Source organism: Choloepus didactylus, chromosome 17 (assembly GCF_015220235.1).
Source record: "Choloepus didactylus isolate mChoDid1 chromosome 17, mChoDid1.pri, whole genome shotgun sequence".
NCBI classification, from domain to species: Eukaryota; Metazoa; Chordata; class Mammalia; order Pilosa; family Megalonychidae; genus Choloepus; species Choloepus didactylus.
This window is the reverse complement of record NC_051323.1, coordinates 54,402,219-54,426,905: the sequence shown is the minus strand read 5'-3', so window position 1 is coordinate 54,426,905 and position 24,687 is coordinate 54,402,219. Positions and strand designations below refer to the sequence as shown.

General features: G+C 41.9%; 1 pseudogene; it reads left to right on the top strand.

The window, feature by feature from the left end:
- Positions 1-338: 338 nt before the first annotated feature.
- The window catches only part of LOC119512111, a 41,607-nt pseudogene continuing 17,258 nt past the window's right edge, over positions 339-24,687 (top strand).

The window sequence follows — 24,687 nt, the reverse complement described above, 5'->3', positions numbered from 1 at the left end:
GGGCACTGGTAGCAGTGTGGTGCCACAGAGCTAGGGTCCTGGACAGCGGTGTTGGGGACATGACCTGCGGCAGCTGGGACAGCAGAATTCTACCAACTGGTGTGATTCGTAGCATCGCTCTTGGTTGTGAGCCGCAGAGCCTGCCCAAGCAGCCTGTAAATAAACTCCTCTTCTATTTAAACCAGGCAGAGTTTCTCATGCTTTCACCTAAGAACTCTGACCAACAGGGTTGTCCCCAGTGCTAGGACAAAAACAAAGCCAGGGTGTGACATTGAAGCCTCTCAAGAAAGAGAAAGACCTCATGCAGACCTGGGGGACAAGCACTCCGGAGAGTGGACATGGCAAGTGCAAACGTGAGGTGGGAACAAGCTTCCATGTCTGAGAAATGCCAAGAAGGCCAGCGTGGCTGGAGCAGAGTTATAAGAGGAATTCAGAAAGATAAGCAGCAGCCAGAGCTGGTGGAGCCTGCTGAGCGTGGTGTGGAGTTTGAATTCATTTTATGGGTAAGGGTAGCCCCTGGAGGCCTCTGAGAATAGGATGACATGATCTGATAGTTTAAAGATCACTCTGAAAGCCTGGAGCATCTTGTAGTGCCAGAAAATAAGGAAATGCTAAAACACACACACACACACACACACACACACACACACACACACACAAACTGACAGGGATATGTCAAAGGAGCAAAGGAACCAACTGAAAGAGCCCCTAATGGCTCTTTAAAGTTGAGCGAGAAAGTTAACAAGGGGGTATTGGATGATAACCCAACATAGAAAGTAAATATTCATGAGTTCATACTGATATAAATAAGTGAAGAAATAAATCAATAAACGGGGGAGAAGAGACAAATCTCCTGTGCAGAAGAATTCCAAGTAACTTACGTAGCCACTCTGCCCTAAAGAAAGGAGAGCATGACTTCTCATTCCTTAAGTGTGGCTTATGGGTAGTGACTTCCTTCCAAAGAGCACAGTATGGAGAGGGGGAAAAGAGTAACCTTACAGTGGAGAAACCTGACACACACCGTCTTAGGGGATCAGGATCCACATCAGCAGTGATAAGGCTGTTGAGAGTCTACCCTTGGTAGGATGTGACGAGAATGGCACTTTACCGATGTGACCTTCTTCCCCAGAAACTATGACCTCAGTCTAATTATAAGAAAACCAGCAGAGTGTTTCCAATAGTGGGGCATCCTACAAAATTCCTGACCAGTAATCCTCAAAATCCATCAAAGTCAAGGAATGTTGGAGGAACAGCCTCAGCCAAGAGGAGCCTAAAGCCATGAAAACTTCCCATACTGTGGTGTCCTAGATGGGATTGTGGAACCAAAAAAGGACATGAAGTAAAAATGAAGGAAATCTGAATAAATTATAGACTTTAGTTCATACTAATGCTTCAACATTGGTTTATTAATTACGACAGATGTACATACTGATAGAAGATGTTAATAATGGGGAAACTGGATGCTGAGTATGTGGGAACTCTCTGTGCCATCATTGCAATTTTTCTGTAAATCTAAAACTGTTCTAAAAAATCAAGTCTATTTAAAAAAATCACCCTGGCTTGCTGTATGGAGAATGGCTATAGAGGGACAGGGGTGGGAGCCAGAGATAAGCCAGGAGACTATCGTTATGGTCCAGGGAGACGGAGGGGCTTGGTCTAGAGGCAGGCTTAGGGCATCTGACCTGGGGGTGGTGAGAAGAGGTAAGAGGAGGGATGAATTTTGAAGACAGAGCGAACAGGCCTTGCTGTGGATTAGAGGTGGGAGTGAAGGAAAGCGAGGAGTAAAGATGACTCCAAGGTTTGGGAACTGAGCCCTGACTGTGTGGTGGGGAAGACGAAGGGAAAGGCACATCAGGAGTGGGGAGGACGGGATCCGGGGTCCTGCCTTAAATCCATTTGGTGTGGGGGACCCTTCCACGCCGAGACGTGGAGTCAGCAGGTGATGTAGACACCTGGAGCTCAGAGGAGAAGCCAGAGCTGGAACTAAGCATGTGGGATCAGCACACCAGGGGGATTTAAAGCCATGAGACTAGATGCACTCGCCAGGGGAGCGAGTGTGGTTGAAGAAGAGAAGCCTCAGCACAGGCTCCGAGACTGGAAGGAGGAAAAGGCTCCAACAAGGGGAGTGTGAAGTAGAAAGAAAACAGCAGACTGCTGCATCCTGGAGGCCAAGAAGGGCCCACCTCACAGTGACCCTGGGGCCTTCAGAGGTGCTTCTGAAGCAGGTGACCATCTGAGACTCAGAGAGGTCAAGCCATCCAGTTCAGGGCCTGGCCGTGTGCCTCTTCCAGGAGAGGAGGCGCCTGGAACCAGAACCTGCCTGGCTCTGCACAGGGCAGACGGCAGCGCGGCCACACACCACTCCCCGCCCCTGGGCTTTCTGAAAAGAGCTCTTTGTAACTTCTTGAAGAAGGAAACACCTCCGTCAAGGGAGGGACATTATTTGCTTCCTGCTAGAACAGACCTTTATTTAGGATCAGGTTCCATGCCAGCCCCATCCCCACAGACGGCTGAAGGAGCTCAGGCTGGTTCAGCAGGATGGGCTCTGGCGAGTTTAAAGCATACGTGGCCCCTGCAGACCCACAAACCCTGTCTCTCCCAACTGGAAACCCTCCTCTCCATGCCACAAGTCTCCACTCCCAGCTTGAAAAGCTTGAGAAATTAGAAATGGCATAAAGGCATGTGGGTCTGGGTGCTTGGTCGGTAGGTAGGTTGGGTTAACCCTTTGATGCCTGCCAGCCCTTTCCAAAGAAGGCTAAACCCAATCATTTTTGTATTCACTCAACAGCTCTTTGCTTGAGCACTTTCTTTGTGCCAAGCCCTGTGCTGGCTACAAGAACATAGTTAAAGAAGACAGAATTGTGTAGCATCCTGTCTGAACTGACAGTATGGTGAGAAAGCAGAAATTAAACAAATAATCACACAAGCAACTCTATAATCATAAAGGTGACAAGGCTATAGGGGATGTTCCCTGGAGCATATGCTGGAGGCCCCTGATCGAGGCCAGGCAGGGATTGAAGGTGAGGAAGTGTTTCTCCGACTTTCCAGAGGTTGGTAGAGTAAAAGCAGGAGGTAAGGGTAGGGTTCAGGAATCTGTTCCCTGTGCTTCTAGAAGCCGGCCTATCACTGACAAGCTGTAGTGAGGATGCCTTGGGTTCCCAAAGCCTGGAGCAAAGAGTAGAGCTTGGAAACGGGTCCCTGTGGGCAGGAATTGAGAAGCTGCATCTGGATCCCTAGGGCTGCTGGTGTGGAGGGTGGTTTCCCACTCAGGGCACCAGCTCAGGGCAGAGTGACCAGCCCTAGGTGGTCACAGGCTCCTGAAGCACACACGGAAAAACCCCACAGCAAATATTTGGGAATCCTTTGTGGAAAGAAAAGCAGAGGGACTCCTCTTGGGAAAGTCAAGGGAGAGCTTCCCAAGGGGCTTCTTTGGGGTTACAACCATCTGCACAGCCCAAGTATACTCAGCAAAGCCTGCTGGATGCCGGCACCTTGCTCCATGCCCCCTCCACACACAGGTGCACTCCGAGGAGAGGACAGGGAAAGCAGTCAGGGTAGGAAGGGGGGCTGCTCGATTAACTTACATGCTTTGGATTCAAGGGTCCTTTTCTTTAACTTTCTGGGAAACAATATTAAACCAAACATGCCTTGTGTGGTTGAAAATACCTTAGTCTCTTTACTTACATGAATCTAATATACCAAAATTTACTAAATTGTTCTTGGACAAACAAGGAAGTCAAACTCTCAAGAGTTTCAATCTGCATTTCAGTTTTCATTGTGCTATGGTCATAGCTATAGAAGGTTGGGTTGAATGTCTGGCAAAGATGAAGAAAGGCTTATTTGTACAGTACATTACAATCCTTGAGGTGTTTATTCTATGTTTCTGCATTTGATCCTTGCAAAAGGCCCGCAAATTGGGCAAGAAATATTTCAGTTTTACAGATGAGGAAACTTATGTCCTGAGACGTTAAGTAATTTACTCAAAGGTCATAGCATTATCTTTTTCTTTTGGCTTTCATGTCTACCACCATGTCCCTCTATTCTACCCTCAGGAAGCCATATATATATATATATATATATATATATATATATATATATATATAAAATAAATTCATGGTTGTCTTAACATTCACCTTTTCTGAAATTATGGTGCAGAAAATAAAATCTGTCCAATGACGAACTGTAAATTTATTGCTTATTGCTTTACTGGATAATTAAATTTACTGTATTTTGTTTAAATCCTAGTAAAGGAATTTTACAAATAATCCAGGAAATTTCCCATAGAGTCAAAACAAACAAACAAAAAAATGCACACGGATCGTATACGTGTCCAGCTCAATTACATAGCAGTTACAAACCTTACAAACCTTTCATTTCAACCCTTCATTGGAAGGGTTACTTCCTTTTCACCAGGTTTAAAAAAAAGTCCAGGGAAAGATCCAGGTGGTGCCGTTATTGTCTCTTTTAGCAATCAGCAGCGCCATCTACTGGCAGGAAAGAAAATCATGAAGAATTTTCACAACAATGAAAATTGGGGTTTAGTGAGGGAAAGACAATTTGTTGATAGCCCAGTACTTCACTGATAAATAGAGATCCATGTATGCACATTTTAATTTTATATCATGAGATCCTTAAGATACTTAAAGAAGGAATCAGATGGAATTAAGATAGAATTATTTAACTATGCATACTATAATGTATAGAGTAAGAGTACTGACTTTGACAAAGGATAAAAATGGGTTGAATATAGATAAACCATTTAGTAGCTACGTGACTTCTCTCATCCTCGGTCTTCTTGTCTGTCAATGTGAATAATAATTTTTAAATTATAAAGTTATTTTGTGGATTAAATAATCTGTGTAAAACTGAGCTCACTGCTAGCAGAACAAGATAGCTATCGCTTGAGGGCATTTTTCAAGCACATGCTAAGTGTCAAACTGTGCCAGCTACTTTCCCCACCCCTGTAAAATGGAGAGACTGTGCAATAGTAGATACCACGGCCGAGGTTACCCAGCCAAGTGAGAGCCACGTCTGAGTCCAAGTGTTCATCCGTTTCTAAACTCTTTCTCATTTCTACTACATCACAAAATATTGCAACACTGCTCCGGATGCCAGCCAGACGTTGTCTCTAGACTTTCATTCTGGGTCCCCAGTTGGCTCCGCTTTTCTTGTGGTTGTACGGTCCCCATCCTTGGAGGTTCTGATGCCTGCATTTCATTGTACAGATGCACTGGGTTTGCCAATCTATATATACGTCTATATTTAAGGCTGCAAGTCCAGGAAGATCCTTAGAGAGTCTGATATGCAACCTTGATCATATCCAAGGATAAAGAGTGATAAACACACAGTTCCATGTACTCTCACAGCACTTTGTCCAGTCTCTATGATTATTATCTCACTGTGCTAACAATCATTTTTTACAAAGCTGCCTCTATTTCAAGAAAAGAACTCCTCAAGGGCAGAAGTCGTGCTTGTTGAATGAGTGAATGGATGAATCAAAGATGCTTACATATTATTTTTTCACAATATGAGGAGACGACGTCTCCAAAAGGAACTGAAGGAACTTCAACTCTGTCCACACCAGCACACAGTGAGTATTCACTGGAGATTTATTGACTTGAATGGAATCCAGTCAGCTAAAACTTGTCCTTGAAGTATTTCCTTACAACCCTTTCCCTTTTTTTTAAATATCCATAGTCTGAGAATTTTTTTTAATTCAAATTTCTTCTCCAGAGAATGTAAGATTTCACTAGGATTCTAATGTATTTACAAACTGATATAATGCATATAAAAATCACAAAATTGTATTGTTAAAGTTGCTTTTAAAACTAAGTGTTAAAAAAAAACTAAGAGTATTTTCCCACTCATCTGCTACAAAATTAAAAAAGAAGGAAAGAAACCTACCTCAAAGAAGCTTTGAATATTAAATAAAGTAGCACAGTGCTCACTTCATTCTTGCACTCAGAAATGTGCTTCCCAAACTCCTGTGACAGATAGACAGTGATGGGAGGGCAGGAGACAAAAGAGACAATGTCCTAGATTCATGAAGTTTATATGAGCAGGAGGGGCCCAGAGTCTAACAAATAAGCCAATGAAAAGTGCTAGGGAGAAAAAGTAAGCAGGAGGAGACAAAAGTGTGCCAGGAGATGCTGGTTGACAGAACAGTCACCAAAGACCTCTCTGGGTGGGGATGGTTGAGCAAAGACTGATGAAAGGAGAGAGTGAGCTCTGCAGATATTGGGGGAAAAGCATTTCAGAGAGAGAACAGGAAATATAAGGGATCCCAAAATGGAAGTGTGCTTGACTCATTAAACGCCAAGAGGTGTACCCTTCTGCTTCCTCTCCCACAGCTAAGTCCTTTGGTTTTTCCCCAGAGTCGCTTCCATAATCACACTGATTTAAGGTGCATATGTCTTGGCCACGTCTATGCATGCAGATTTAGGGACGTCAATGGCAGAGACCTGATGCTGGCAGTGCGCCTCAAAGCACATAAATAAAATTTAGCCAAGGGGGAAGTTCTCTGTGGTGAGACCATTCCTGTTTTAAGACTGTTTGATCTACAGTGTTGTAAATAAAGGGTCACTGGGTTTCCAGGCTAGACCACAGCCCTGTACTCACTGTTTAATATAGGTGGAAGGTGGGGCATTTGCACTAGAACACAGTGGAAAACAACTGTTACCAGTATGGTGTTCCAAAATCCATTTCCGCGCTGACATTCCATAATCCTATGATATATAGAAGGAGCAAAGGGAAAATTCATTACCTGTACTAGGGAGTGAATGGGCTTTTGTGGGTTGACCTGGAGACCGAAAAAACACTTATAATATTCTTTCTATAGAAAAATGAGTCCTGAGATTCAAATGCTACACTTACAGACTGTCAGAACATAGACCGTTCATGAACTGGAGACTTCTGCGGTGGGTAAGACGGTCCCTTGTGGCAATGGGCAGGAAGAGATTAAAGAGCAAAGCCCAGAACTACTGTGGCTGGGAGCATTAGAGGGAAACACTGATGATGACAGAGCCCTCCGAGAGCAGCAAGCTGCCCCGCGGCGTGGCTGGTGCTGTTAAAACGGAAGGCAGGCTCTGCAGAGTCGATCGCGTGGCCTCTGTAGGAGTCAACTGACAAAAGGGAGCCTCCGAAAAAATGCTAATTGCTGGTCTACTTAACGTTTTGGGGACACATGCCTTTCTCCTTAGCCTGAGGCACCATCTGACTCTGGGATTAAGATTGTGACAGCCGGAATGCAAAGTGGAAAAAAGGTTGGCATTTTGAATAACAGCTTTAGTTAGTCCAAGTCAGATTTTGTAGCAAGACTCTAAGCTTGAAACCCAAGTATTGTTCAGAGACAGAGAGAGAGCTTTTATAAATTCCTCTATCTCCTTTAACACACAAAAATCCAAATAGGACTGTAAAACTCTATATCGGAAATTAAAAAAGAAGTAAGAGGAAGTCTTTCCCTTCTAGCTCCAGGGAAGTGTAAGAAAGAGAAGGGAGAAAGAAGCTGATGGAATAAGCCAGACAGCAAGTTTCTCCTTCGTACCCGCCACGCATCCCCGACTCCCGTGGGGAGGGAGAGTTGGTGCCTTTCAGAAATATCCAGCCAGATACGAGAACATCTAGTAGTGATCTGCTTTTCCCAGAGTGAGGGACTCTGAAACCCTGTCGAGCACTGCTGTGCAAAATAGGGCCTGCGGAACGCTGCCCCTTCGCTTCCCCAGTGATGAGCTAAGTACAGAAATTGAGAGCAACAGTTTAGACACATTTATGTCAATTTGACTTTGCTGAAACATCCGAGCCCGTGGTCTGTGGCATCTTCTATTTGAACAGAGTGGAGGCCCGTTCGGGTGTTGTCACGCCCATGTGCTGCATCAGAGGAGGTACGAGCTGAGCACTAGATGTGGCAGCAGGACCCACGTCAACAGGTGGAAGCGATAAGTCAAGAAGGTATAAAGTTTTGAGAAAATATAAGCATCGGGTATTTTAATTTGTTATTTTATGACCATTTTACTTTTAAATCAAGCTGATTTTTAAATTTATAGCTTAATTTTATTACTAGATTAGGGAAGTTAAATTTGTGTTATTTATCTTTAACCACAATTGATAGATGGTGAAATAAGCTCCCCTGGACTTCTTTTTCTAAGAAGTAAATTTTGTTTTCTGATATAAGAAATACATACTCCAGAGGATGCCCAACTTTAGTGAAATCTATGAGAGAGGGGAGATTTATTAGAAAAGTGAAGCTCTTTTGCTTTTTGCTTATCTATATTTTCCTATTTTCTACATGGAGTGCATTAAAAGATTAGAGAAATAATGAGGATGCATAGTCGCTGGACTACAAATGATAAGTAAAATCAGGGTCTTACAAAGAAGCCAAAGGCAAAAGATCACATATTGCCTGGTTCCATTTGTATGAAATGTCCAGAAAAGGCAAATCTATAAAGCCAGAAAGTAGATTAGTGGTTGCCTAGGGCTGGAGGTGGGAGTGGAGATTGACTATAATGAGGCCTTTGTATGAGGGATCTTTATAGGGTGATGGAATATTCTAAAGCCAGTTTGTGGTAAGAGTTACACAACCCCTATAAAAAAGAAAAAAAGAAAAGAACTGCATGTACATTGTAGAAAATTTGGAAAATATAGACAACACAAATTTCTTAGAATCCAACAATATGTCATTTTCTTGTCAAGAAAACATTTGTTGAATGTGGTAGTAGTCATAAACCAGTGGATGAAGATAGAAGTGATTTTGAAGAAATGAAAACCAGAGAAGCTAATATAGTTTCACTAGTTTTGCTCTAAAATATAATTCCTATGGAGTTTGTAGCAGTATTGAAGATAGAGTACTCAAAGCACTGTGTGATTTGCAGAGAACTGGCTAATGAGGCAATGAAACCACCCAAACATAAGTGACATTCACATACAATACATTAAAAATCGTTTCAAAATCAAAAGATTGAGAGCATCATACAGCTAATAAAAGCAAATGTTCAGTACTTCTCATTTAAATATGAGTGCTTTACGTGCTTCTTATAAATTAGCACCATGTTGTTAAGACTAAAGCTGTAATATGAGATTGCTAAGACAGTTGTGAAAACTTGCATCAGAAATGTTTGCTTGGAAATGCTGGATGAATTTGCAGCAAAGAAGTTAACTCAAGTAACACTGTCTAATTACACCACAGAGCAATGCATTCAAGAGCTGCTTACTGCTGTCAAAGAGCAGCTCTAAGAACAAATGTAGTTAGCAAAGTACTTTTCCATTTGATGAATACACAGATATTGCTAACATGGTAATTCTTTTCATATATATGATATTTGAACATGATGATATCAAGGAAAAATCATGTTTATCAACTTCATATCAGAAAACCAACTAGCCCTGAACTGTAAAAGAACTGTAAAGGATTATATTGTCAACAAATGTGATGGGGAGTTTAAGTTTCAGGTAGGAATACGCCCTGGTGGCATAACTCCAATGAGAGGAAGGCTTTCTGGAGCAGTTACCCAGATCAAAGAGTTTGCACCAAAAATCAGTCCACTGCTTTGTTCATAAAGAAAGTTTTGTTAAAAAAAAAAAAAAGTCAGCTGAACTAAGCAGTGTGTTTAGTGTTATAGCAAAAACTGTAAATGACATCAAGGCCAATATGTTCAAGAGATATCATGCTCTTTATTATGTGTTAATATGGATGCTGATCAGAAACAGTCATTACTACCTGATAAAGTATGATAGTGGTTAAGGGGAAAGCGTGTCGACACTGTTTGAACTATAAATGAACTTACAGTCTTTTTGCAAGATAAGAAACCAGCTTAGCCCCAACTTTTTATAGATGTGAAATGGACAGCCAGACTTCCTTATTTGCTTGTTGCCTTAAATGTTTTTAATGATCACAATACTTCCACACTAGGAAGGAAGGCAGCCATGTTTTTCAATGACAGATGAGATCAAAAGGCAAACATAGGAGTTAGGAACTTGGAATCATAGACTTTACACAGATTGCGATGACACCAGTTATTGGTGAGGTAGAAGATGACGTCCACCTGAGAAAAGTTATCACCAAAGACTTTCTGCATTTGGTAGAATGTTTTGAATTTTACTTCCCATCAAAAGAAGATCCACACATAGGAAATTTATGCATATGGAATTCATTTCTTTCATGGAAAGGTAATTTAAATACTCTATTGAGGGAAGAAAATACTACAAATTCTATTTTCATTTATTTTTTTAAATTTTATTAATATTTAATATTCAAAGTATCAGTAGAACATGTACATAATTTATTAATAAATGTACATATATTGGGGAGGTGGGTTCCAATTTTCTTTCTCTGATTGGAGTGCACAATCAACAAAGTTTGAAGTTCATTAATTTAGAAGATAGAAATATCAGGAAGTTTTAGCCTGATGCAATTAAAGATTTGATTCCTTTAAGTTCCCCTTGTATTGATTCCATGCATTTCAACCAAAACTTCTGATTATATCCTGTCATATATGTGTGTCCACAGGGAAAGAGAATGTTAATGACACAGAAATTGAATATTTCCAGATCTGTGACCATGATTTCTCACTCTAAATTAATAAAGTGGTTTCTGAGTATGATTTAGTTTGCCATGTAGCTTGACTTCAGGGGAAGTGTGTAAATAGTCCAGTCCATTTTTTCTCATTGGGAACCAAGTAATTGACATTTTGGTGTCCACCTTAGTCCTGTTATCTCAGGGCCTGACCCCTGGGCAGTACAAGTGTGAGTCTGAGGCCTTCCCAGTGAGGAATGAGGTGAGTAGTGCAGGACCCACCCAGCAAGGATCTGCCAGCCACTGTGCGCTTTCCTTTTAACCGCTGGTTCCCAAAGCCTGCTCCTGTAGCTTGCCCTTCCGCAGTGTTCTGTGTCCCACCTCACTCCCCTCATCAATTGGAGTTCTACTTTTATCTGATTTAGATTTTCAGCTTTGCCATAAGATTTTCTTTTAAGAAAAGTGGTAAAGGATCATTAGATGATACTTTGAACAACTGTTTGCCAACAAATTAGACAACTTACATGAAATAGACAAATTCCTATAAACACATGAACAACCTATACTGACTGTAAAGGAAATAGAAGACCTCAACAGACCAATTATAAGTAAAGAGATTGAACAACGAAAAGCCCAGGACTCGATGTCTACCCAGGTGAATTCTACCAATCATTCCAAGAAGAATTAATACCAATCTTGCTCATCACATTTGTTGACAATATAATCCTTCATAGTTTTGAAGGCTTTCCAAGTGGTCTGTGGATTGCCCAAATGCAATGAATAAGTTTTGTTTGAAGAATATTTTCTGCTAGAGATTGAATGCTCCATAAAACAGTAGAGAAATAAATATTTGAAAATTATAACTGCAAAGATAGTCACATGCTAGGCAAACAGTTCAAAGGTTTTATGTGTGTGTGTGTGTGTGTGTGTGTGTGTGTGTGTGTGTGTGTGTGTGTCTACGTTGTAAGCAGAAGTTTTGAGGTAGGTGGTCCCAGGGATTCCTTCAGTGGTTCACAGTCTGAGGTCTCTTTTGGAATTTCATTAAAAAATCAAGCTACTTTCTTTGAGAATCTTTAAAATAGGTATTTGTAACTGATAGTTTAGCTGAGAAAATATTTTGACCCAAACATTTGCAATTTCATTTCTGACCATAATGGAGGATGTCTTGGCCATATCACCCTCATAAAAGATTTTATTTCTAGTAGTATAAATAGTTACTCAGTTTTGAAGTTTACCACTGAGTTATGTTTTAGGGGATGATTTGGGAAGAGATTGGCTAGGAAATCCTCTATAGGGTCTCTTGAAAATCTTTATTACTCTTTATCATAGTATCTTTTTTCTAACTTCAGTTTAAAAATGCTGCTCTACCCATTGGTTCAAAATCATGGTAGGAGTGCAGATCATTCAGACAGCAAAAATGTGGTTGCAACTGAGTTATTTAATCTCCTGAAATAGTAAAAACCAGACATAGCAACTAGGATCATGAAAGGAAACAATGAGGACATCTTAACAAAATTAGGTGAAAAGGAATTCCCACCACTCCAGAATACGGGTGGATATGCCCAAAACATGAGATAGCAGCAGAGCCTGAGAGAGAAAGTCAAGTCCAGAGAGAACTTATGAGCCAGAGAACCCATAGATTACAACAAAACTCACTCCTGAAAGTAGAGAACCATATACTGTGTGAGAACCTAGGTGATCAAGCTGAGAAACATCCAGTGAAAAAGCCTCTAGTTACGTGGAGGAAGGTGGCTAGATTGTGCTGTTGTCAACTTGATTACGATGGTGTGAAGGCAGAATAATGAATTCCCAAAGATGTCCATGTCCTAATCCCTAGAACCTGTGACTGTTCCTTACATGGCAAAAGGGGCTTAGCTGATGTGGTCAAGGTAAGGATCTTGCAATGGGAAGAATATCCTGAGTATCTGGGTGGTCCCAGTGCACTCCTGAGGATCCTTATAGGAAGGAGGTTGGAGGGTCAGAGTCAGAGAATGTGAGGATGGATGCAGAGATCAGAGTGATGCTTTTTGAAGATGGAGGAACGAGCCGTGAGCCAAGGATTCCAGGCAATCTCTAGAAGCTGGAAAGGGCAAGGAAACAGATTCCCCCCTAGAGCCAATACCTTGATTTTAGCTCAGTGAGCCCTTTTCAAATGTCAGCGCTCCAGAACTATAAGATAATACATTTGCATTGTTTTAAGCCTCTAAATTTTTGCTAATTTGTAACAGCGGCAATAGAAGCTAATACAGATAGAAGCTACGTTCCCCAGAATCCCCCTCTCCCATATGCCCAGATTAGAGTCGGCCAAAAGTGGAACTTGGATGAGACTTGGGAAGCAAAAGTGAAGCAGCAGTTGTTATTCTCTGAAGGTGTTTGAGATGAGATAAGGTGACTGTAGTTTCCAGGTTGGCCTCAGTCTCCTCTGCTCTATGTCCAGCTCTTCTTCCAGACGGCTGGTCCTGCTCATGCCTAGTGGCCCCAGACATCCCCCTGCCCCCAGATGCCTGGATGTGAACCCACAGAGGCCACAGCTACACCCAGGCAACAGCTTAACTTCCACAAGCGCCCCCTTATAGTCTCACATCAACGATTAGACACATCTTCTTGGATTACTCTGCATTCTCCAACCCATCCCCCCACACCAGAGCTTCGAGAGAATTACTTAGATAATATCAGAGTTTTCCTAAAGTAATTATACCAATTTACTTCGCAATGAATGAGCTTTCCTGTTGTCCTACAACCTCAGCGACACTTGGTTTGGACAGATTCTTAAATTTTGACCAATCCAGAAGCTATATCATGGCAACTCCTCATGGCTTTAATTTGGATTGTCTTGATAATTAATGAGGTTGATCATGTTTTAATATTTTTAGTGGTCTTCTGTATTTCCTTATTTGTGAAGTGCATGTGGATTTTACCCATTTTTTCTACTAGGTTGCCTGTCTTTTTCTTATTGATTCATGTCCTTTGCATAGTCTAGATATTATTTTGTCAGTTATATATATTGCAAATATCTTATCCCAGTGCTTCATTTGCCTTTTCACTACCATTAAAAGTTCTTAATTTTGATGTGATCAAATTGATCAGTCCTCCCTCCTCCTCCTTATATTATTATTATTATTATTATTTTCTTATTCTTATTCTTTTTCTTTTTAATGGTTAGTGCTTATTGGGTAAACACTAAGACTTCAGCAGTTCTACTCCTGGGTATCTAACCTAGAAAAAAATCTTGCAAACTTCTCCAGGTACAAGAATATTCATATCAGCATTGTTCCTAATAGAAAAAACAACAAAAAAGCAAATGAAAACCTGCAAGCTTCCTAAATGTCCATCAACAAAAGAGATAAATAAATGTGTGTAACAAACTACATTCATGCTTTGCACAAATGAGTCTTACAAATGTAACTGTTAATTCCTTTAATTAAAAATTCAAAGTCAACATGAGTTAAATAATGTATTATTTAGGGATTAAAACAGATGTGTTAAACTTTAAAAGGAAGAAAGGAGATGATTCTCACAAACTTCGGGATTAAGCTTCCCTCTGGGGAGGGGGTGAGTTAGGAGATGAGATGGGCACATAACAGGCTTCCAAGCTGCTGGTGACGCTTTGGTTTTCAACTTGAGGCATTTTTCATAGCTATTTGCTGTATTATAATTCTTTGAAATGGGCATATTTTTTATGTACTCATAATTGTGTGTCTATTTTCCTAAAAAAGCATTTATTCTTCTTGCAATCATATTTTCCATCCTGGTTTAGGGAACTGATTAGAAGATACTGAATATGTTAGGGAGCAGTTCCCAAATTTTGGCTGTGAACCTATTGCATTGGTATCACATGGGCAATGTCAAAACTACAGACTATCAGCCTCCACCCAGGCTACTGAATCAGAATCCAGGGTAGCCGAAGAATCCGTGTCATTCGGCCACCCCAGGGGATCCAGGCCTCTACAGCAGTCAGCCTGGGTGCTCGTGGCTCCCCACGGCCCTCTCTTGGCCAGGTTTTCCACCCACGCAGAGCAGAGCATGCCAGCCCAAGGGAGCAAGGGAGCGGACAGGTTCTGTGCAGGGACCAGTGGGCTGTCGGGTATGGTGGTGGCTCTGAGGACTGCAGAGTTGGGCCAGGAGCCAGAACACAACACCAGAACCCCCTACCTTATAGTCCTAAGGGCTAATCCTGGCTAACATTCCTGAAACGCATCTATGCTTCCTCCTGACAGCAACAATCTCATGGATCCATAGACCCGTCCCACCTGCTCCAGCCCCTGCCTGCTCAGTCCAACTGCCTATGGAGACCGCAACCCTGGATTCTGCATCCCCACCTGCACTCACCATATGCACACACCTTCTCTACGTTACTTGGCCTCTTTCTGTGGGAACAAATGAAATCTGTGGTGGAGCTAGACTCCTGGGTGGTCCAATTCTGTCCACTGACTTCCATGTGGCCAGGGTTGCGGGGAGAGAAATGTTGCCCTGAGGCCATTTGGAAGCACTCTTGCCTGCTACTTCCTCCCCCTGGTCGGTCCTCCTCCTTTTTGCTTGTCTCCTCCTCAATCTGTCAGAGTTTCTGACATCTGATTTTGAACTTGGAATGGGCAGGTTCACTCAAAAAAATCATGGAGTTGATGTAACTCGAAGAATGAGCCAAGTCCCGATTCTAAAACCCGGCTCCAAGTGTGAGGCGTCCCCACACACCTCAGCCCACCTCTGCCCAGCCCAGCCTTGGAGAATCCAGAACGTAGACCCTGCTATTACACATGGCCACCGACCTCTTGGGAATGAGTAAGCTTCTGCTTCCTCCCCCGAGACTGCAATATGCCTGGTGGAAGGCAGCATAGCATAATGGTTAAAAATATGAATTTGGATTCGGAATTGGATTGGAATCTCTGTTTTCTTATTAGCTGGGTGATCTTAGACTGCTTATTTTAACATCTCTAAACCTCAATTTACTCATCTGCAAAACGGGGATAATAATACCTAACTGAGAGGCTGTTGTGATAATCAAATGAAACAGAACACGAAAAAGAGCATTTAGCACATTTTCATATCCATGGACACGCTTAGTAAATATTATTTGTTATTATTGCTTATCATAAAGTCCAGGCCTTTTAGGGCTCCAGGGGCTGGATCTCAGAGGTGAGTCATTTGGAACTCCCAGCCAGAGGCCCTTTCAGAGCAGCCAGCACCCTGGGAGCTCACTAGGTAAGGCTTCGGTTTGACTCCATTCTGGCTGCTTCTCCCAAACCCCAGCATGGCTCTGGCCTAGAAGGCGGAATCTTCGGCCTCTAGCCCGGGGATCACACAGCCTGTCCTGAATCTCTACCTGCCCCTCAAGTCAGCCAAGGGTCCTCTCAGTCAGGACCCCTTTCTCTTCTCCTCTCCTGCTGGCTGGCCCCTCTCCCCCACCACTGCTTTCTCTCACTCACTTTCAGGGACACCGCTTTACCCACCTCCATCTACCATCACTTGAGTCTGAGCTCCCTGGCTTGGATACCTACATCCATCTACCATCACTTGGAGTCTGGGGATCGAGGCTTCCTGGCTTAGAGAGTACTGTGTTTTATAATCAGCTGCTGTGTAATTACAGGCTTCACATGTAATGGTTGCCTCCCTCAAAGAAACCCTTCAGAACACCCAGAAAAAGGACGTGTGACGTGCTGCGGTGCCCTGTTTTGAAGCCCTCTGTGCCTCAGGGGCCGCAGCTCCTCCACTCCACCCCACTTTGCCTCTTCAGAGCCTCCCCTCTGCCCTCCGCAGTCGTCACAAGGAGCACGGACACCCCTTAGCTCCCCTTCTGCAACCCCAGGGCTCCTGATGTGGCCCGTTCCTGGGAACACGAGCCTGGAACAGAATTCAAGCCAAAAGCTGCCATTTCCTGCCTCACTGGAGAAATTCCCTTTCATCTTCCCTCTGTTCTCGAGGACGTAGAGCCTGGAGTGCTACCAAGAGTCCTGTGAGCACACTCGCCTCACATTTAACCATCAAATACACTTTGTATTCACAAGTAGACACTGGAGAAAGTGAAAGCACTGCAGTAACCACAAGACCTGAATTCTGGACTCAATTCACTGACCATGTGGCTCCAGTAACTTATTTTCACCTCTCTGGGCTCCTCATCTGCCAAAGGAGAGAGCGAGGCCGGACAGTCTTAGGGGCCTCTGCCCTTCCCGTGGCTGTCAACAGCAGCTTCAGCAGCACAGAGTCAGATTGGCTCCTTCCTTAGCCCTGCCCTTGTGAGTCGCTCCACTTGGACAGTGTGTTTCTGCTTTATCACTTAATACAACTTCAAGGGTAAGTCCTTGATTCATTTAAGACACAGACCCAATAATGTGATTTGCTTGAAGTTACAAGGTAAATCTATTTCAGAGGCCAAAACAGCAATTCAGGCCTCTCCACCAGACCCTACATTTATTCCATCAAGACAGCCCAAGATGAAAACAAGCCCCTCCCCAAATCCTTCCCCCTCAAAAATTCTGGATTGGTTTGTCTCCATACAAAACTTCTTTTAACTTAAATTTTAAACTTCAAACTGATGTTAGAAATCTAGATTGTCACCATTCAAAACTCTTCCGCTAATCTGCATTGAAGAACATTCAGAAATTGTAGTGAAATTCTTATCTATCAGCTTTTCTTCTCTATTTTGTTTTAAACCATTAACTTGGGTTTAAATACACAGCCCACACACTACAGGGCAGTGATTCGATGTGGAGGTAGTGGTATTTGGCAGTTCTTAATTTCCAGAGCTATGTGTTTTATACCCAAAGCTCACGGGGCCAGAAAACACATCACCCAACCCTGGCCCAGTCCAGGGCATCGAATCCCCAAAGGCCAGCCAGGCCCCCGGGAGGGAAACCGCTGACAGCAAACATGTTTTCTTCCCAAGGCAACACTATCTTATCTCTGACTTTGTCCCTTTATCTAAGAAGAGAGGATCAAATTCTCCCCACTTTCCCAGGGCAGCTACTTGTACTATTGGAAGCAAGGCAGATTTCTTATTTGCTTTTCCCTTAATCATGACTTTGATGCAACTCTGTAAAAGGAAATTAGGGATTTTGAAAGATCTCATGGTTAGAAAGTCTTGTTTAGATATTTACGATTAATTGTTTGTACGGATAGGCCAGTTTGCCTCAGAAAGTTCTGCACCCATTCAGATAGGAAAGCAGGCAAGAGTTCCTGAAACCCCTAGGGTGGGGGGTGGGGGGTGGGAGAAGCAGAAGTGCCGAGAGAGCCAGGGACCAGAGCAGCTTGCAGTTGGGCCAAGAAACAAAAAACTAAACAAACTGCTGGACCTTGAAAGCGAAGGCCTTGGAAATGACTACAGACACAGCAGCTGATGCCAGAGCATGAAATCCAAACCCAGAGTGGGGGGAGGCGGAGTTCGGGGGAGGAGAGATGAGCTCCCTGTGTCCAGAAAGATTGGGAACAGAGCGCGACCACATTACGGAGGATGCCAGGATGGGCCGCCCCAAGAACTGAGCTCACCACCAAGGGAAAGGAGAGGAGGTGAACGGAGAAGGGAAAGACACCCAGATCTGACCCAGCAGAAACAGTTTTAAATCTGGAAGTGACCAAGTTACCCTAAACTGGCAATTTTAGTTTTTGCTATTGTGTTGCTGGCCAGGATATAGGTTTCTACCACCAAATTCAGTTACAGATTAGTGGCATTTCTACATAAGTGAAAGGCTTACCTGAGGTACCCCAAAAGGCTAGGCATTTGCCAGTAAGCCTTATACCAAATTGAATTTAGAAACATAACAAGTAACTTAGATTTATCAAAAAATAGAATGGTCAGTGTTTTAGTTTCCTGGGCTAACTAAGAAAATACCGGGAAATGGGTTGGGTTAAACAATGGGAATTATTCACTCACAATTTGAGTCTGGGGAAAAATTCCAAATCAAGGTGTCATCAAGGCGATGTTTTCTTCCAGAAGAAGTCTGTGGCATTCTGGGGCTGTCTGCTGGCAATTCTTGTTCTTAGCTTGTCACATGGCAAGGCACATGGCTGCATCCCCTGGTCTCTCCCCTTCCGGGTTCTGTTGATGTCAGCTTCTTGCTTCCTGTGGCTTTGCTCTCTCTCTGAATTTCATACCCCTTATAAAGGACTCCAGTAATAGGATTAAGAGCCATCAAGATTCAGATGGACCACATGTTAACTGAAGAGCCTCATCAAAAAGGTCCTACTTAAAATGGGTTCACCCCCATAGGAATAGATTAGATCTAAGAACATGTTTTCTAGGGTACCTACACAGCCACTATCCTGATATGTAGTGCTCTAATCAGCGTTTCTCAGACTTATGTAAAATACAAAGATTGTAAAATTAAAAAAACTCTTACAGAATTCCTGTGTTGGCTTATTTCTAGTATAATGCTCTTTAAACAGGTTCAACAATAATTTGAGGTATAAAGTCTTTAAACTTAATGTCTTTTTATTATTATAAAAGAAAACTATAAGTTAAATACAAACAAAAGCAGTATAATTCAAGTTAACAGTATTAGTTTAATGGGGGTTGAGGCTGTTTTGTTGAAACTAAATTGCTACTCAAAAGGTGACTGACACTTCAGTGCAGGCTGTTTTGTGTTCAGCATGTTTATCCGACTGCTTGGCCCTTCTGTTCCTTAATTTATTAGCCTATCAATTACCTGAATTTCCCTCAAGACTCCCCAGATTGTGAGTATAGGTAACATCACATTAATATCACTACTCATAAATGATGATTCTTCATCCCCAATTGTTAATACAGGATTTTAGTTTCCTAGAAATTAGGATACTCCAGCATTTCTGGGCGCCCCTAAGAGGTTTCTTGTGTGTCCTCACAAACTCATGACTTCTGCTTCTAGAAAACACCCCCCTACTAGGCCTCCTGTCAGCATGGCCATCTCCTCCTGGACATCAGTCACCCCCCAGGGTCCTGCCCCAACCCTGCAGACCTCACCCTGACACATTAGAGTCTTCATGGTGGCAAAATGATCTTCATGTGCTTCATTCTGAATCCCACTAATCACCCAAGGACTGAAGAAACTCCACTTACACCTCTTTCTCAAAGCCCTTCGCGAAAACAGTAGCTCCCTAGAGCGAGCAAAATGGCCTGGGAGCTCTTAAGACACCAGGATTTCCTCTTCATGTCGTCATCTTTCTCTTTAGGTTTCCAGGCCCCCAACCTCCTCTCTCCTACTTCATATGAACAGAATTTTATTACCTGTAAACTCTTTCAGCACAAAGCACAGCCGTGCCTAAAACCCAGCACACTTCTTTCCATCTCCACTCCTACCTTCCCAGCCCAAGCCACCATCACCTCTCTCCTCCTAGCTGGACTCTCAGCTTCTACTTTTGTCCCCTACCCCATTCTCATGGGGCATTTAGAATGATCCTTTATAAATGACCATCAGATCCTTGTACTCTCCTGCTTCCCACAGCAGGTGGAGTGGAACTCAGACTCCTTAAAGGGTTTCCATTATCTGGCCCCTTCTGACCGCTCCAGCCCCATCCTGTACCACTGTCCCTCCAGCGTGGTGAAGCTACACTAGCCTTCTTGTCATCTCACATTACAAATTCTTCCCACCCCCATCTCTGCCCTGGCTGGTCCTCCTGCCTGTATCATTCTTCCCATGTCATTGAGATCTCAGATTCAAGGCCTCCTCTCCATGAGATTTTCCCGGTCATCCACTCTGACTCACTTTTCTGTCACACTCCCTGTTTTATTTCACCATAGCCCCTAGTTCTGCCTGCGTGTCATAGAGTCACTAGTTTGTTTGTGTCTCCCCTGTCATTGTCCTGAGAGCAGATATCTTGCATGTCTTGCTCATCACTATGTTCCCAGACCTGGTAGGTGCCCAGGGGACACTTGGACGCAGCATAGTTTATCAAAACAAGACTCTAGTTCAGAGACTTGCAGCAAAATCTTTTAAGAGACATAATCATACCATTTTCTTTTCACTCATTCAAAGCCCCAAAATGTATACTATGGAAGAGGTTTATATAAAGTCTTCATAAAGAAACCAAGGAGGTATTTCCACGGAAGTGTCTAGTAGTATGTGAGTATAGATGTAAGGAAGGCTTCAAAAATAAGTGACTGCCCACAGGAGATAAAACGTGGGACTGAATAACAACCCTGTTGTGGTTGAAAAAGATGGTTAGTAGGGTAGATTTTTAATAGTCCCAAAATACCAGGTGTGTGAAGTCTTTGGTATACAATCTTTGCATTAATAGGAGTAATTATTTGTTTGAAATTCATCTTGCTGGAGTTTCAAATTTAATGTTGAAAAAAAAATCTATATGCTTAGTGATTTCAAAGAGTTGCCACCACCCTATAAAGACCAAGAGGGAACCAAAATAACAGAGTTTTTAGCTTTATGTGTCAGGACAGCAGGAGTCTCTGCAGCTAACAGAGACATGGTCCTGTCCAGCTTGCGATCAGAAGCAGACACAGGGATTGGGGTTGTGGCCCTAAAAGTCTCAGGTGTGCATTTGCCTGGCAAGTCCTGGAGGCATCATTTCCTGGTAATCTCTGGAGGTGGAGGGAGAGGGGTGAGGATTTAGAGACAGCAAAAAACAGTTGCATTTACAAAAATGATTTTGGGTATAAGACATTGAAAATGACTTAATTTCAGCTCCGTTTAGGGTTTTTTTCTCACTAAACTTGCCATCATTTTTTTTTTCACTTCTACAATTCACGAGACTAAAAGAACATGTTATAATTAAAACTCTGATGCTGAGACATGAAACAAGCAATGTTGAGTTTCAAACTACCATGTGTGAAGTAATTAAAGACATTCCCAAAAGATAGGAGTGGAGTGCTTTAGAGTTCAAAAAATTACTCACAGAATTATACTGATCTTTGCTCTACTTTACAGTCTTTCTAAAATCTCACTTTTCTGGTCTTAACCACATCCAAGCTCAGGGAGAGCAAATATTAAAGATCAGATCTTTTTTTTTAATTTTTATTTTGAAATAATTTCAAACATATAGGACAGTTACAAATACAATACAAACCCCATACAGAGAACTCCAACACCCCACCCCCAGATATCCATATCTACCAATTTTACATTTTGCTACCTTTGCAGTACCTTTTTTTCTCCTTCCTTCCTTCCTTCCTTCCTCTCTCCCTTCCTCCCCCTTCTCTCTTTCTTTCAACTGTATCTATTATCTTTCTATCAATTATCTATCTACCCATTTATCATCTTCTGAACATTTGAGAGCAGGTTGCATATATCATACTCCTTGAACTCATAACACTTCCATGTACATTTCCTATGAACAAGGATATTCACTTGTCATTAACTTAACTGCAGTTAATTCAGAAAAATTAATATGGATATAAAGCTTAAATTCTATGTTCCAATTTTTCCTTATGCCCCTTTGAGCTTTTCTCCTCCATTCTTAGATCCACTCCGGTATCGTATATTGCATTGATTATCATTAACTCTTAATTAAGTCTTTTTTTTAAATTAACTATATCAAAAAAAATTTTTTTAAAAAAAAAGATACACAATAAAAAGACATTTCAAGCAAACCATAACAAGGGAGTAAGAAAGACAACTAACCTAAAATAACTACTTTACTTCCAACATGTTCCTACTCTACCCCAAGAAAATAACCTAATATAGCAACATTTCTGTGAACTTGTTCCTACCATACCCATCAGAAATTAACAAACCATAGTCATTCCTGGGCATTCCCAGAATGTTAAAGTTACCCATGATAGCTTATCTGTTCTTACTGGGTTATCGTTCCCCCTTCATTAATTGCTCTCTATCGCCAGTTCCCCTACATTCTACATTATAAACCATTTATTTTAGGAGTGTGGTGTTTAAACTCCGGGTGTTTATGAATTTTCTGTCTCTGATGATTATTAATTTCTAAATGCATTCCATTGTGGTCAGAGAATGTGCTTTGAATAATTTCAACTTTTTTAAATTTATTGAGGCTTATTTTATGTCCCAGCATATGGTCTATTCTGGAGAAAGTTCCGTGATCACTAGAGAAGAATGTGTATCCTGGTGATTTGGGATGTGATGTTCTATATATGTCTGTTAAATCAAATTCATTTATCAGATTGTTTAGGCTTTCAATTTCCTTATTGGTCTTCTGTCTGGTTGATCTATCTATAGGAGAGAGTGATGTGTTGAAGTCTCCCACAATTATTGTGGAAACATCCTTTGCTTCCTTTAGTTTTGCCAGTATTTGTCTCATGTATTTTGTGGCACCATGATTGTGTGCATAAACATTTATGATTGCTATTTCCTCTTGTTGAATTGCCCCTTTTATTAGTATGTAGCGGCCTTCTTTGTCTCTCATAACATCCTTGCATTTAAAGTCTATTTTATCTGAGATTAATATTGCTAATCCTGCTTTCTTTTGGCTGTAGCTTGCATGAAATATTTTTTCCATCCTTTCACTTTCAATTTCTTTGTGTCCCTGTGTCTAAGATGAGTCTCTTGTATGCAACATATTGATGGTTCATATTTTTTGATCCATTCTTCCAATCTATATCTTTTAATTGGGGAGTTCAATCCATTTACATTTAATGTTATTACTGTGAAGGCATTTCTTGAATCGGCCATCCTATCCTTTGGTTTATGTTTCTCAGATATATTTTTTCCCTCTCTCTCTTACTGTCCTTTAATGAACCAATATTGAATTTCTTTAGTACTGATCCTTTCTCCATCTCTCTCTCTCCTTTCTTTGTTTCTCTGTCAGTAGGGCTCAAGTAGGGCACGTCTTTTATTAGCAAAATCTCTCAGCATTTGTTTGTCTGTGAAAAATTTAAGCTCTCCCTCAAATTTGAAGGAGAGCTTTTCTGGATAAAGTATTCTTGGTTGGAAATTTTTCTCTCTCAGAATTTTAAATATGTCATGCCACTGCCTTCTCACCTCCATGGTGGCCGCTGAGTAGTCACTACTTAGTCTTATGTTGTTTCCTTCGTATGTGGTGAATTGCTTTTCTCTTGCTGCTTTCAGAACTTGCTCCTTCTCTTCAGTATTTGACAGTCTGATCAGAATATGTCTTGGAGTGGGTTTATTTGGATTTATTCTATTTGGAGTTCACTGGGCATTTATGCTTTGTGTATTTATGTTGTGTAGAAGGTTTGGGAAGTTTTCCCTAACAATTTCTTTGAATACACTTTCTAGACCTTTACCCTTATCTTCCCCTTCTGGGAAATCATTGAGTCTTATATTCAGATGTTTTCTTTTATCTATCATATCCCTGAGGTCCATTTTGATTTTTTTGACTTTTTTCTCCATTCTTTCTTTTGTTCTTTCATTTTCCATTCTGTGGTCTTCAAGGTCGCTGATTCATTTTTCACCTTCCACTAGTCTTGTACTGTGAGTATCCAGAATCTTTTTAATTTGGTCACCAGTTTCTTTTATTTCCATAAGATCATCTATTTTTTTATTTACTCTTGCAATTTCTTCTTTATGCTCTTCTAGGGTCTTCTTCATGTCCTTTATATCCGGTGCCATGCTCTTCTTCATGTCCTTTATATCCTGTGCCATGCTCTCATTGTTTGTCTTTAGTTATTTGATTAATTGCTCCAAGTACTGTGTCTCCTCTGATCTTTTGATTTGGGTGTTTGGGTTTGGGTTATCCATATCATCTGGTTTTATCATATGCTTTAAATTTTTCTGTTGTTTTTTGGCCTCTTGGCATTTGATTTACTTAACAGGGTTCTATGTAGGATTATTCAAAGATGAATCTCTAATTCATCAGATCTACAGCTTGGTGGCATACACTTTCTCTAACTAACCAGCAGGTGGCATCTGCAAGTCACCTATTCCCCTCCAGTCAGTTCTCCCCAATTTTGTCTTTGTGGTGTGTGGGGGTCTGATTCTTGTGGGGTCCAATTGGTGCACCAAGTTTGGGTGTGTTGTTGGTGCTGTCCACCCTGAATGTGGGGTGTATCTGAGTGGTTAGGGAGAGAGGGCAGCTTTATCAATCAAACCTCCCAGATGTTCCTGGAGATTTACGGCTGTGGCAAGAGTCTAAACCTTCATTTCAGTCTCGCCACAGATTGTCTCTGCCGCTGACCCACACATCTTTGGTATTGGCGTATGGTCCCTGGGATTTCCAAGTGGGTCCCTCTTCCAAGCCATGCCCTTTTAGGGCCTCTGCTGAGGGAAGGTTGTGCTACGTCACAAGTGAGCACCGTCCCTCAAGGGAAGTTCTGGGCTGCTGGGCCATGT